The sequence below is a fragment of the Clupea harengus genome, chromosome 11, assembly GCF_900700415.2.
Source record: "Clupea harengus chromosome 11, Ch_v2.0.2, whole genome shotgun sequence".
Taxonomy (NCBI): Eukaryota; Metazoa; Chordata; class Actinopteri; order Clupeiformes; family Clupeidae; genus Clupea; species Clupea harengus.
In genome coordinates, this window is record NC_045162.1 from 25361120 (window position 1) to 25375335 (window position 14216).

At 45.3% G+C, this 14216-nt stretch overlaps 1 protein-coding gene across 1 annotated transcript in view; it reads left to right on the plus strand.

Annotated features, from left to right (window-relative positions):
- Positions 1-14216, plus strand: part of stt3b (STT3 oligosaccharyltransferase complex catalytic subunit B) — a 40467-nt gene that overhangs the window by 529 nt on the left and 25722 nt on the right. The window lies entirely within an intron of this gene.

Sequence of the window (14216 nt, forward strand, 5' to 3'; positions counted from 1 at the left end):
CTGGCGTTAGCTAGCTAGCTTGCTGCGCACTCATAGCGCCAGTTTCTAGTTAGCCGACGTAGCTACCTAGGTAGTTTCATCATTGTGAATATATGAGTTGGTTTTCAGATGTTTTTTTCTACAAACAGAAAATCGATGCTCGATATCCTTACCCTAGCTGTCCAGTTTTTGCAAATGACGTTACGTTAGCCCTATACAACTAGCTTGTCTGCTAACGAGGGCAGGGCGCCTCGTAAGCAAAGAGACAGTGAAAGTTATTGCTAATGTAATGGTAGCACAAGACCATGTAGCTAGACAGTAGTCATCTTTGTGAATTGAAACGTTATAATAATGATCTCTAGGCTCCATTGGAACAGTGCCATTTGTCAGACATATTAGTAAGGACAGTTTTCACAACTGACATCAATGGAGCCAACGGCTAACTTGCCTCAAGGCATACATCAAAGTGGCAGCAACCCGGAAATTGGGTGAGATAAATCACAGTTGGCATTATGGAATACGCAATATTGTGAAAAGTTTATATACATGGCAAACAGTTAAGGATAACAGGACTGCTATGTAGACTTTTCGTGAGGGGGGAAAAAAACCCATTAAGCCTGGTGCTACAACACTACCCCAGCTGTGTGGTTGCATGAAGCAAGCTCATGAGATGTACATGGTTCCTCGCTGGTTTCATGACACAAGGCTGCTTAACAAGCCCTTACTAGAGTGCTCCGTACTTACAGCTGGTGTCAGTCAGAAGGTGAGAATCCTGATGTTTACAAATGAACCCAACACCTCAACATTTCAAGCAGTTCTGAACCCAAAGAGTAGGGCTTTATATCAGGAGATATCTTAATTAGATAGGTTAGATAGTGGCGGCCTACGGATGTCAAATGCCCACCTTGCTGCTCTTCGAAGTGCCAATATAGAATAAAGGGTATTACAATATCGGTGTGCGTCGGCATGATGATTATGTATGTGCGATTTGCGCCCAGGAGCAGAGCGTGAAGATTTCCATCGCTAATCCTACATTTCATCATTTTTCACTCTGCCTGGAAGCTATTATTATTTCATCAACATCGGATACAGCATTTCCAGTTTATTTATAATGCTCAGTAGGTTTCACAAGTGCACATGCCCAACACGGACATTAGCCTTGAACCCCTGGCCTAGTTGCTTTATGAACATTTATGCCTGAAAACATAAACCTCACGCTGTGGATAGCCCCGTTTATTCTGTCCTTTACGATTTCCCATTAACATTCGGGCTTATGTTTGAGTGTTTGCACTGTCCATCCCACCAACACCTCCTCATGCTCCTAATGTTTCCTGGTAGTGAGAGGTGGCATCGACCCTGAGAATGCTTTTTTTTTTTCCTCTTCTTAAGTTGAAGAACACTTTCCATTGCTGCTCCTGCTTGTTGCTGTCCTTCCCTGGTCTTCCGCTTCCCATCACACACACACATAAGCATTAAAAAGTCATGCCTAATGTGGAAAAGCCTTTTGCAGTTTTGGAGGCACAGCTAAAATGTCTTTGATGCATAAATCTATACAACCTGGAAATCACTTCAGATCTTTCCTGAAATAGGCCAAAAGAAGAAGAAGTCTGGTCACTTGCAACGTGCTTCACGGAGTGCTACATGACATGCTTTCACGCATGCGGCTTTGAAAGGAAGCAGGAGTCTTCCTCCTTTCTAACTGTCATGAGCGTAAATCTAACTGTTGGTTGATGTGGCCCTGCTCTATTGTTTGAATGGACAGTGGAGGACACAAGGTTGCTAATTCCAGGGCTAAGCTAAGACCCTGTCATGCTATTGTTCCAGAAGGTGCACTCTCTGGTTTTGCCTGTCAGTGGCCAGTAAGCCCCTCTATGTGGGTTTATCAAGATGGAAATATGCTTTAACATAACCAACCATTTACATTGCTATGACCTGTGTAAATATCACAAGAGCATACATAAGTGATGCATAAGAATATGGGTCTGTGTGCTTCAACTCAGTGGTTTCATGTAATTTATATCTAATCATGCTTTTGCCTTCAGTCCCACTTGAAAATGATGGTAAACCTAACTCCACTCAGCACTTGCTGTAGTACTTAGGAGGATCTTGTTGATGCATGTTTACCACGTAGCTCAATTAATAGAGGTGACACGGTTTCATAGCATAGCTCTGAAAATAGTAATAGAAACTAGTATTGTATCTGTGAGGTAGACCCATTGACACACTTTTATGTTTTAATATGGGGCTGCAGCGCTTTAGAACATTCCTTACTGTGGTATTTGAAGAATGTCACTTTGCGGTTTGCAGTAATTTCACAACCAAACCCCCTGTGTTTAATTATTCATTCATTTGACGTTACTTGTTCTTAAATATGTTGAAATTGTTGAGCTGAAAGAGTTTAAGGAGAAAAACATAATTAAGACTATTTCTGCATGGCATGTCTAGCAGGTCATGCTAGCCATGATGTGCAGGAATGAGGATTCATTGTAATCACTAGCGATATGGCCACCTAGAATTATATTTTGCAATATGTACATGTATAATTTGTTTTCCAAGCGATTTAATGGCATTCTGAAAAGTGTTGAGGATAGCTCTTAAAAAAGTGTCCTGTCGATTGATTTGATTGGTCAGTCGACCAGAAAATTGTCATGATGTAATCTGCGTGCTAAATGTTATATGTGTATGCTCGGTGCAGAGGTCTGGGCATGTTAGAATTGTTTTCTTGTTGTCGTGTAGTGAGATAACAAACAGTGTGGACGTGATCCTTTTCAAAACTGATAGAGAAAAGTGAGCTTTCGAAAATATCCAGATACGTGAAGACAAGGCCACAGACCAAGCAAAAAGCTGGAGGATGGCCGCTCACTCTGATAAAGGAAAAAAGCTGTTGTTATGGTAATAGCAGTGATGGGCTCATCACTGTGGTACACCTCCTAATACCCCAGTATGGCAGTGATGTGGCTATTGTTGCAGCTCTTAGATGGCCTCAGAACATTTTGCGCGGTACAGGGAGAAAGAGCTAGGCATTTCACAGCTAGGCATTTGTAGTGTTGTGGTTGTGGATTCCTACATCGAGTGCTTGAACTCCTCTTGTTCGTGTCCAGTATCTAATTCTACAGGATCCAACGTGAACTTGCCTCACCAGTGTTTTCCCTTCCAAAGGTCTGTGATTTGAAGTGATCCAGAAGCTTGGGTTGAAGGATTTGAGAAGTTTCAAAGTTATTCTTATTGAAGTTGTAAAGTTATTCTTTCAGCCTCTTTAGTACAACTTTACCTGCTGATGCTTGCAGGAGGTTGCAGGATGTTAACTGGTGTATGAGGTCCCCTCCCCATGTGGATCACATTGTGGGATATCTTTTGAGTAGAATTTAGGCCGTCAAAACATTGTTCTGTGCTTTCACTTTGTGTAGGTGAACGTCTACCACAAAGATCATTTATCTGAACAACTTGGCAGCAATAGTGTTTTTTTTTTTTTTTTAAATGTGAATCCCAACTTGTGACTCTGTGTGTGTTTGTGACTCTGTGTGTGTTTGTGGATACACTTCCCCCCCCAGAGATTGCCTAGCTTTTTATTCTTTGTTGGAACAGTAGTGCAGGAGGTGTGTGTGTGTGTGTGTGTGTGTGTGTGTGTGTGCGCCCTTACTAGTGTGCAATAGCGGTTTCAAAGGTGGTTGGTGGGAGAAATGCTTCTGACCATCACTTTATCTCTTTGATCTCTCTCTTTTATATTACTGAAGAGATTGCACATAGGTCTCAATCATGCGGATGGCAGGTGAGAGGATCTTTGTCTGTGCAAGAGCAATTTTTTATCACTTTAATCATGCTTCAAGCTCTAGTCGATTGCACCCACCCTCTTTTCTTCTATTCTCTTCTCTGTGAACTAAAATGGGGAAAATTTGAGTCTGATTAAGTAAATCAGATTTGAAAACTCCACATTGTGGCTCTGAGCCTTTGATCTCTTGCTCAATCTCACCTACTAAAACTTAAAACGCAAGTGTGTGTGTCTGTGTGTTCTTCCGTGTGTGTTTTTTTTATTTTTTTTTAAGTTCTCAATGTCAGCTAAATGTTTTAGTCGTGATGGTGTGGGTGTCAAGGAATTGAGTCAAGCAGTAGCTCAGGCTTAAGGGTCGGGACGAGAGGAGAGGAGAGGAGAGGAGAGGAGGGGCTGAGGCTCGTTCTTCCCTGGCTCATCTTGAGCACCAGAGTGCCACTGTTTCATAAGAGAGGAATGGTAGGTGGCAGCAGTGCTGGCAGTCTCTCTTGTTTTGGCTCTACAGGAAAGAGTGATTCAGTGTGGACACTGAAGAAGACCCTAGTGAATATGGGGGGAGGGGGTGTTAGTCACGCAGAGTGAGTCATCGTCATGATTATCATTATTGTTGTTGTGATTATTATCGGATCCAACAATATGGACCACCCACTCATGAGTGGTGATCCATCCATGTTTAGGCTCCGAGATGAATTTGTGGAGCTTAAGTGGTTCTTTATACTCGTCTTCTGAAAAATGTTAACAAATGTGAGGCTTTTTGCTGCTCTAGTCTCGAAGCGTTGACCTCAAAAGCTCTCAGTAGGATTGAGTCAGGAATTAAACTTCTCCGTCGTTACGACCGATTTCCATCAGTTGGTTTCCAGAGAGGCCATGTGTGTAGATCTGAAGGGGGAAAAAGCGGGGGGGGGGGGGGTGTTAAAACTCGTGCTTCCAGGTGATGGGTAGCTAATTTGTATAGACATGGGCACTGTAATGGGGTGGGGGGGGGGGGGGGGTTGTGTGTTGAGATGATGACATGGCACCCTCATTTAAATATAATGACCAATGTTATCATAAATCAGTTAGTGTCATTAATATTATAATTTGTCAAAATCATACAGGTAGCCTTTCACCTCTTTATTCGGAGGTTCAGTCTGGCTTCGGACTGCCTAGGAGCGTTTCGCAAACAGTGTGTAAAGTGAACCATAAATCAAACCAGTTTGAAGTGATCAGATCTTCTACATGGAAGATGACTAAATCGGGACATAAGTGAGAGAACAGAAAGATAGAGGGAGAAAAAGGGCCTTTAGTTAGCCACCCAGTTTTTCCGGAAGAAAGCTGTGTTCTTTGATCGACTGTCGTTTGGTGCCCATGAACATGTAGCTACCTCGCCAACATTACTATTAAGACTACCAGCCATGATGATTTAGCTTACTAGCTAGCTAAGTTGAAGTGTCAGTGTGCAGTGGTTGTGATTTTGTGTAAATGTTCGGCAGGTTCTCAGAAAAATGTGTTTAATTGATATAGGTCAATGAATATTAAGCTTGAATGCACTCTTACCATAGCTAGCTAACAACATGCTAACTAGCCATTAGCTGTTTGTGCTTGACTAGGGCAGACCTGATTAGTAAACAGTCAAGATATCAACCCTTTTTTGTCTCATTACAACAAAGACATAGAATCATTTTCCTATACTTCTACTATATACAGCTGAGGTAGCTGTTCTTTACATGAAAACCTATGGGAAGTGACTACACAGTGGAAAAAAGCGGTCACTTAAAAAAAAAAAACTACATGTCATAATTACGGGGTCCTCCGGGGGCATAGTTGAATATGACCCCTTACCTCTTCTCTTGAGAATCATGGCATCACTTCTGCTGTTGTCTGACTCAGCGCACACACACACATGCAATCCCTGTGTGACTGTGGTGTCCTTTTCTGTTGGACTTTGTCTGAAAGTGTGTGTTTCCCCCCCTTCTCCCTCCAAATGAGGAATGCTGGCACGCACTGGCATTCCGACGCTGTTGGCTGGCATAGGGTCGCTCCTCCCAGAGTGGCCCATGGTTCTGAAGAGGAGGAGCCCAGTTTTCCGACAGAGTGGAAGCCTAGCCGACGGCCCATGATGGGCACTCTTTGAGTTTTAGTGAGCGAGAGCGACTCTTTTGCCAGCACTCGGAGCCTCGGCTCAAGCGTGACGCGATGGTGGGCTGTGTGCGGCGGACGTCTGTGTTCTTCAAATGTTCCATCACCATCGCGTCCCTAGTCCGCCCCTCCCATTCATGGCATCTGCTCGAGCGTGCTGCAGAACTGTCCCAATCATGTCAAACAAATGGAGTGTGCGCCTCTCGCTGGCTTCCCCCGACCACAGAGTCCCTTCTGACTTTACATTGTGTTTTTTCCCTTTTTTTTTTTTTCTTTTTCATTTTCCCAGAGGCGCTCTCCATCCTCATTCATTCAAGTCCCTATCTGCAGAGCTCATTTGCGGGCTAACTGACTCTGCCTGCTAAGTTGGTGTGTTTTTAAGAGGGTGATTGTTGCATGGGTGTCAGGCCAGCTTAGCTTAGCGGAAAGCTCAGCCCCTGAGAGTGTGTGGAATGCTGGCTAATTATTAGCGGCTTGCCAGGCTGACTTGGCAAGGCTGAGTCGTGAGGAGGGCAGGGTCGTGACGGGATGATGGGAACAGGATTTTCCTCTTCTATTTTTTTCCCTTTCTGGTGGATTGGGATTGTTTGCAGCCATCAACCTTGACCGTTGATTTCTCTCTCCATACAGAAACAAACCCACATGGAGAAACGCACTTAATGCAGCCCTTCAGTCCATTTCAGTTTGTCCTCCGGGGGAGAGGGTGAGGGAGAGAGCATGTATGAATAGGAGGGAGAGCTAGAGAGAGAGCTAGAAAGAAAGAGAGTAGGCTTGTGCAGTTAATGAAGTGATATCCTTTCTGCTTTGTATGAGGTGTGTGTTAAGGTGAGCTAGACCCTTGTGTGCTTTAGAGGAAGTAGTCTACAAGTAGTCTCGTGTGTGTGTTTGTGTGTGTGTGTTTGTGTGTGTGTGTTAGCACTGCGTTAAAGATTTTTTAGCAGGCAGCCTCAGCCTCAGCTTGCTTTGAGAACACATGAGCGTGATGCCTTCAGAGAACACACACACACACACACACACACACACACACACACACACACACACTCTGGATGCAGCAGCGGTTTCACTCTTCTGCCTCTCCCATCTCCCCTTTTCGTTTGCTCTGTTGCTTGCCTTGCTTGTTCTCCTCCTCCTCCTCCTCCTCCTCATTGAAATGCCCCCCATCCACACACCCCCCTCCCCCAGTCACCCCCGGGTGCCACTTCATCGCTTGAGCGAGGGATTAACCTGTCACTGAGCTCACACCAACGAGTGTTGTGACATCACGTCACAAATCATGCCCACACCACACACACACTCAAACAGACGGAAGCAGTAGCCTCAGTGAGTCTTGAGCTCTATTGAGCTTGTGCATTGCAGTGTGTGTGAAAAAAAAAAAAAAGAAGCTTCCGTATGCGTCAAGCCTAAAACATATCTGCCATTTAATCTGTTTTTATTTTTTCTTGTGTTTTTTTTTTTTTTTGGACACCAGAACTTGTGATGTGCAATGTTTTTCCATGCAAAGTGCACTTGGTGTTGTTGTCCACGCTGGCTTTGCTGTCACCCAGTATTGCTTATCTGATTTTGGCCCGAGCTCTCAGGGCTTGCTGTTACTTCCATTAGCATACCAGCTTCGGTCCCAGCGCGCTCCCTCACAAAAGGGCCTCACAGTGGGGCCGCGTGCTGACTCTGAGGCTTGGATTTCCTGTTCTTTGGCTCCTTGTTCCAGCATGTTCAGCCTGGAGTCCCACGGAGACCCCCTTTCTGTGAGTTTGCTCGCTCGCTCACTCACTCGCTTGCTCACTCGCTAGCCACAGATTGTGTTTTCCATTCGCCGCCCAACATAAAGATATCACCGAGCAAATATGGCAGGATAAAATGCACGCCCACACAATAACCTCAAAGAGCTTCAAGCTCTTGTTCAGAAGCTCTGTTTGTGTGTCTGTGTGTCTCTGTGTGTGTGTCTCTGTGTGTGTGTCTCTGTTTGCGCGCATTTAGTTTTTTCTATGTGTGTCGGCAGCTTTGCATGGATTTGCTTGTTGAGGGAGGGTGCAATCATTTGACCTCTACCCGATTGGACTGTCTGGCATGTGTTAAGTGTGCTACGCAAGCCAAATTCGGGGGCTGCAAATGCTGTAATCCTAAACCTCTAAAAAGGTCCTCTGCTCGGAACCGTTTGGCGCTGCGTGTGGGGATTTTCAAATCCTCTAAAGCATTCCATGGTCGACCTCCACATATACAACAAAAAAAAAAAGCATAATATTAGCTAAGCCTCAGTTGAGCGTTACTCAAAACGCAACAACCCAAATACTGCTGCTCGGGTGACGTTCTAATGCACGAGTGGGCTTCAGAAGTAATTTCACCAGCCTCTGAGCACCCAGTCATCTCGCTGGAGTCGATTCCCTCCGCATCAATCATAAGCAGTAATTGGATTAGTCGTCTGAGCCGTGCGGAGGCAGATGCTCTGGAGAAGGAAAGAACGGCACAGGCTCAGAAACATGAGCTCTAGCCTGCCTTTGATTGCATCGGCAGTGGGCTTCCAGAGGGGGGCGCCATGCTTACCACGGCAAGAGTGGATTGGGGTGGCTGACCAGGCACGCCCGATTTTGTCCTTGGCTGCAGGGTCACGAGGAGGATTTGTCGAGGCTCATTTGAGTAGCGGAGAGGAGGCATGGTAGCTCATGTTGTGGGGCCCCAGTTATGTAAGCCTGAATGTAATCGGTCTGATCTCCTTTTTCTCATCATAAGTGCCTCTCCTTCTCTCTCCAGTCCCATTTCTGACAATCTTGCAGTTTCTTCCCCAGTTGTCATGAATAATTCTTTTGAGGTCATTGCTGATTTAGTAAGGTTACTCGCTGTACTAGCACTCTGTGTTTAGGACTCCAGAGCTCTCGATTTCTACCAGTCACCATGTCTCACATGTACTGTGTGTTTTTAATGCCCTGATCAGGTCTGCTTATATTGTCTAATATCCGATTCAATGGAGTGTACCAAGCTGACTAACACCAAATCAATTGGATCGACTGTGCAAATATAATTTGCTGGACTGGGCTTTTTTTATGCATCCTGAGCATGCCTCTCATGCTTGTTGAAAAGTCTTACATGATTGTTCCCTCTGATACTAACTTATCTCTGAAAGGAAGAGCTGTGTGTGTGTGTGTGTGTGTGTGTGTGTGTGTGTGTGTGTGTGTGTGTGTGGTGTGTGTGTGTGTGTGTGTGTGTGTGTGTGTGTGTGTGTGTGTGTGTGTGTGTGTGTGTGTGTGTGTGTGTGTGTGTGTGTGTGTGTGTGTGTGTGTGTGTGTGTGTGTGTGTGTGTGTGTGTGTGTGTGCGCGCGCGCGCGCGCAAGCCACACTAGTCTTCAGTTGCACAGTACCCAATCTTCTGGTCTGCAAATATTTGCTGTGTAACTGAATGCCTAATAAGGTTCCATTAACACTAGGTTTAATTTACACTGTTGACTTAAGTATTAACATTCATAGTCCCCAGTCAAATTCAGCATACTGCGGATGTGGCCCACCTATAAGTGAGTAACACGTGGTCAGGCTAGTGGTTTGCAACTACTGCAGCACCTACCCAACCGTCACAAGTAGTGGTTGACTGATGAAAATCGGGCTAGAGAAAATATCCAAAGGGGGCACAAGGCTTATAGCAGGCTGCCATCAAATTATTGGCAACATAGTGGTGCTTAGTGAAAGTAATCGTCCAGTGGTTTGTTTCCCAGGAGTACATTTTAAGAAGGAAGGATTTAAAGGGACTGTGTGTAGTTTTTAGTGGCATCTAGTGACGAGGTTGCTGCATTGCAACCAGCTGAATACCCTACCCTCTACAAGCATTGGCGAGCACCAAGTAATATCAGAGCGTCCAAGCGAACTCTACTCAACCCCCTCCCTTCCTTCCCACTAGCAAGCTGGTCTTTCTTCTAGCAAACATTAAGGTTTTCTAGGGCCATAATAATTCTAGGGCAAATGATGAGTATCTCCCCAAACACTTTACAGTTGAGAGCCCGTTTACGATTCTCTTACCTTGCTAGCTGATGCTAGCCCTCTCAGAACCTGCCCACTTTTGAAGCCTTTTTCAAAATTCAGCTCAGAGCTGGGGGTAAAGTTACACTTTAACTGGAAGATGTTAATGTTCAGTCTAAATGGTTCTCTTGCCCCTTAGGATAGGATTGTGTAGCCGTTTTGTGGTTGCCGGCCATAGCGTTCTTACAAAAACATGGGACAATAGGGCCAAGGTTAGAAAATACCATAGTGCTCCTCTGAGTTAATTTGTTGTTATTATTATTGGTGTATTTAATTAGATGCAAGAGAACAACAAGACATCAGCATTATATATTGGCCATTGGCCGCCCTGCTCTCTAAATGTTGGCATTGGTCATTGAAAACCCATATGGGTCAACCACGAGTCACAAGTATATATGTTATAAGTCTATATGCTAAGGAGATGTGCTACAAAAGAAGAATCGTGTGTCATGTCAGATACTGTATGTTGACTGTAACTTGACATTGTCCTATCGACAGTGTCTGGCTCCGAAATGAAAAATAAGTGATTAAATGTCAGAACTGTTTCATTTAAATGCGATACCCGAGCTTTGTTTTATTGTCCTGATTATCGCTCCTTTCGCCCACGACCTCCTGGTGTGGGTAATACCGTTGTGTTGACAGTGATCTATTTACACAGTCGTTACATCACGGGAGCTAATTTGTACTGCGTAGCCACTTCTATTCCACCAGAGCGTTTGCCCTGGAGACGGGCATTTTGTGCCGATGCTTGCACATGCTCTGTAAAAAAAACGTGTTGTGTTTATAATTAGGATTAAATTTTAAGAAGATTAGGATAACCCCCATCCCACCTCTTCATTTCTCATGATGCTAGATTCATCTTTTAATGTGTGAACAAGCGTGCCATCCAGAGAATGCCATAAATATTTATCAGCGTTGTTGTCTTTGTTCTACTTTTCTTGGAACAAAACCCACACGTATTTACCCCCTGACTAATAAATGGTGTGTGTGTGTGTGTGTGTGTGAGAGCGCGATCAGTCCAGGAAGTTCTTTCCTGGTTTACTCTTGCTTTCTTCTTTGCCTGTTGTTCTTGGCTCTGGCTGACTATTAGATGATGACCCGCAAAGATGGTGGGATTGATGCCTTGTTTGGCGAGTTCACGAGCCCTCGTCAGGGTAGATGAGATGAGGCATCGCGTCTTCGAACGTGTATGCACACACACACACAGATACAAACATACACACACACACACACACACACACACACACACACACAAACATCTTATGTCTTTAATCAGTGAAGAAAGAAAATCCTCTGGAGTCCCTTTTCAAGGTTAAGCTGCTCTTTTCCGACAGATTCGAATCTTCAGGAGATGAAAACGGAGGAAGATGTCTTTACAGCAACCCCACCCCACATCTGTGCACAAACACACACACACACACACACGCACGCATGCATCCATGCACACTTATATACATTAGAGAGGCACTTAGACACACACACACACACACACACACACCCTCACATCCTGTGGTGGTAATGAGATTAAAGGTGTTTTAATGAGGTTCTTGATCAGTGCTGAAAAGATGTGAGTCCTGCATTTCAAGAGGAGTAAATGTGAAAAACAGGGTCTCTTCCACTCGCCACTCTGGCTTGTTCAAAGTGTCATTCTTAATTAGCCAGCAGCACTCTCCAAACAGCGCCCCACCCTCCCCCTACGAGATCACTCTTGCCAGTCTGGATCAGAACCTCTCAGCACCACAGGGCTCTTTTCACACAAAGGATTTTGTCACCTTCCATTTTTCCCCTGTTGTGTGTGTGTGTGTGTGTGTGTGTGTGTGTGTGTGTGTGTGTGTGTGTGTGTGTGTGTGTGTGTGTGTGTGTGTGTGTGTTCCCCTGGCGTCTCTCTCTCTCTCTCGGATGCCCACCCGTTGCACTGTCCTTTTAAGTTTACGAGCACAGCTAACCTTTAGTGGACGCTTTTTTTATAGGCCATATCGGAGCCATACATTATTATTAAGGCGTTTTTTTTGCCCACCTTACTCAGCCTCTGTTTTTTTTCGCTGAGTCGCCACTGCCTCAGCCGTTCCTGCTCATGCTGACTCATGGTTATTAAATGAGTCCGGTAAGAGGGAAAGACACTATAAGCTCCGGGGCGACCCCGTCCTGGAGCACGGTTAACAACCTTGCCGAGCTCGCTCGCCTCGTCCCCCCTCTCCTCTGCTGCAGGTCCGATCAGACACATAACAAGTAAACTTACTACAAACAAGTGAACAGTTCACCTAACGCTATTTCTATACTCTATACTCGATCAGGTGAGCCTATCCTATATTTAGTTTGCTATCCTTGACTTACAAAGCATATCTTAGTTCATATTCTTTTTTTAATTTATGGTTTTGAAGATATACTTTCATTTTAGCTCAATTTCCTTGATTCTTTATTTCGATGTATATTCTGCATGTGGCCCAGGCTACACACAGTTGGAGGTAGTCATCACTCCTCTTTCACCATTCATCCCTCACTCTTCTATATACGTGCTTTCTCTCTCTGTTTCTTTCTCTCTCTGGTCCTCATTCCTCTTTCTTTGAGGCTGCCTGCTCTTCTCGCTTTCCCTCTTTGACCTATCAATTTCGTCTTTGACATTCTCTTTGTCAAAATATAATGACGAATGGACACAATATGTCACAGCTTTCAGGCAGCCTCATCATTGCTGTTCGGATGATGAGCAGGTGTGTGTGTGTGTGTGTGTGTGTGTGTGTGTGTGCGCGCCTATCTGCCTGCTGCTGTCTCTTGTCAAGCTCTGCGGGTACGCTGCCTTTCTTTCAGTGTCCCACTCTCAATCTTGGACAGGGCACAGAATATTAAATGTGATGTGCCAATACTGTGCCCGGGTCGTGACAAGGAAATGATTATGCTAATGTGGCATTGTAAGATGCATGTGTCAGCCTGTGTGTGTGATTGACCTTAACAGCCATAGGGCAGATAATTCTGTTGAGTCATGCTCGGCCCAGTCCTTTGTCTCCAGTGACCTGGAGGGAGACTAGGTGCTCCTGACGGTGCTGGGGACCGGGGTGAGGAAAAAAGGGCTCTCTTAGAATACAATAATTGCCTTTTGTTTCCTTGACAAGGTGACGGTGAGGATTAATTTGGCTGAGAAAAAAAAAATCACAAGTTCCTCCTGTTGCTAGGCTGCTGGCAGCCTCTATTCATGCCACTCACACACACACACACACACACACACACACACACACACAGTGTCTATTAACCATGAGCACTAGCATACTTTTTGATCCCTATCTTTGGCACATGGGCATGTGCAGCCCTCTGACCCTCTGGTGGCACGCAGTCAACACGGGCGTTAGGTTTCCCTCGGAGACTCCTGCCCCGCGCCCCTTTGGCCTGCTGTGTTTAATTGGATGTAGTTCAGTCGAGGGCACGGGTGCCAGGACCAGCTCCGTTCGCCCTCTGCCTGTGCTGAAGGTAGTTGATCAACAGTGGAGCACGTATGCAGAGCTCCTGCTGGACCTGTCTCTCAGGTGTGGAGAGAGGCTAATGGAGGATCAACAACACTTTGAGGTTCCAACACTTTTTTTTTTTTCACAGGGCCGGGGCCAGAAGCTGTTCTTTTGGATCATGTCTACAAAACGTCAGCCAGGAATCTGATTTGGTGTGTTGATGTAGGCCTGTGTTTTAGTTTTCTAGAGTGTTCCAGGGGACTCATCCACACAGTATGTTGGGTATGCGGGCTGGTGCCGCCAGGAGCATTACTCACCCCGCTGCCCCTCTTGATAGACTCCAACCAAAACCAAGGAACTGCCTGTCCCGCTAGCGTCTCTGCCGCTACCGATTTATTATGTTCTTCCACTGTCTTGAGTTATGGTGGCTCAGTTGGGGTGTTCTTGTGCCTGAACTCCAGGATCTCTGTTTCTCATCTGCTGTGAGACAGTAAGTGTAGTGCATTGAGACACTCGGCGGTTCATACGCTGGTTCCAGGCCTGTTAACTGGAATCCCACTGGTGGGACTTTCCTCCTCCTCCTCCTCCTCCTCCTCATATGTGGCCTGTCGCTTCACAGATGTTGGTAGCAGCAGTTTGATTTTGCAGTTGGTTTTGGTGGCAGCCGTGGGATGGGAGTCATGGAGTTCTCAGTGTTGAAAGCATCCTTACTTTCTGTGTCCCCACTGAGCAGCATCAGGTCTAATGAAATACATTTTTTTTTAAAAAATTTTTATCACTTTGCCCCTCTGGTGCTGTAAAAACTGCCTCTGTGCGTGGAAGCTGAGGCGTATCTCAACACATTAAATCTCTGATGCCTTCATTTCTGTTTTCATACGTGTAAGGGGGATTGCTAGTTTGGGCTTCAGGAGCATAGC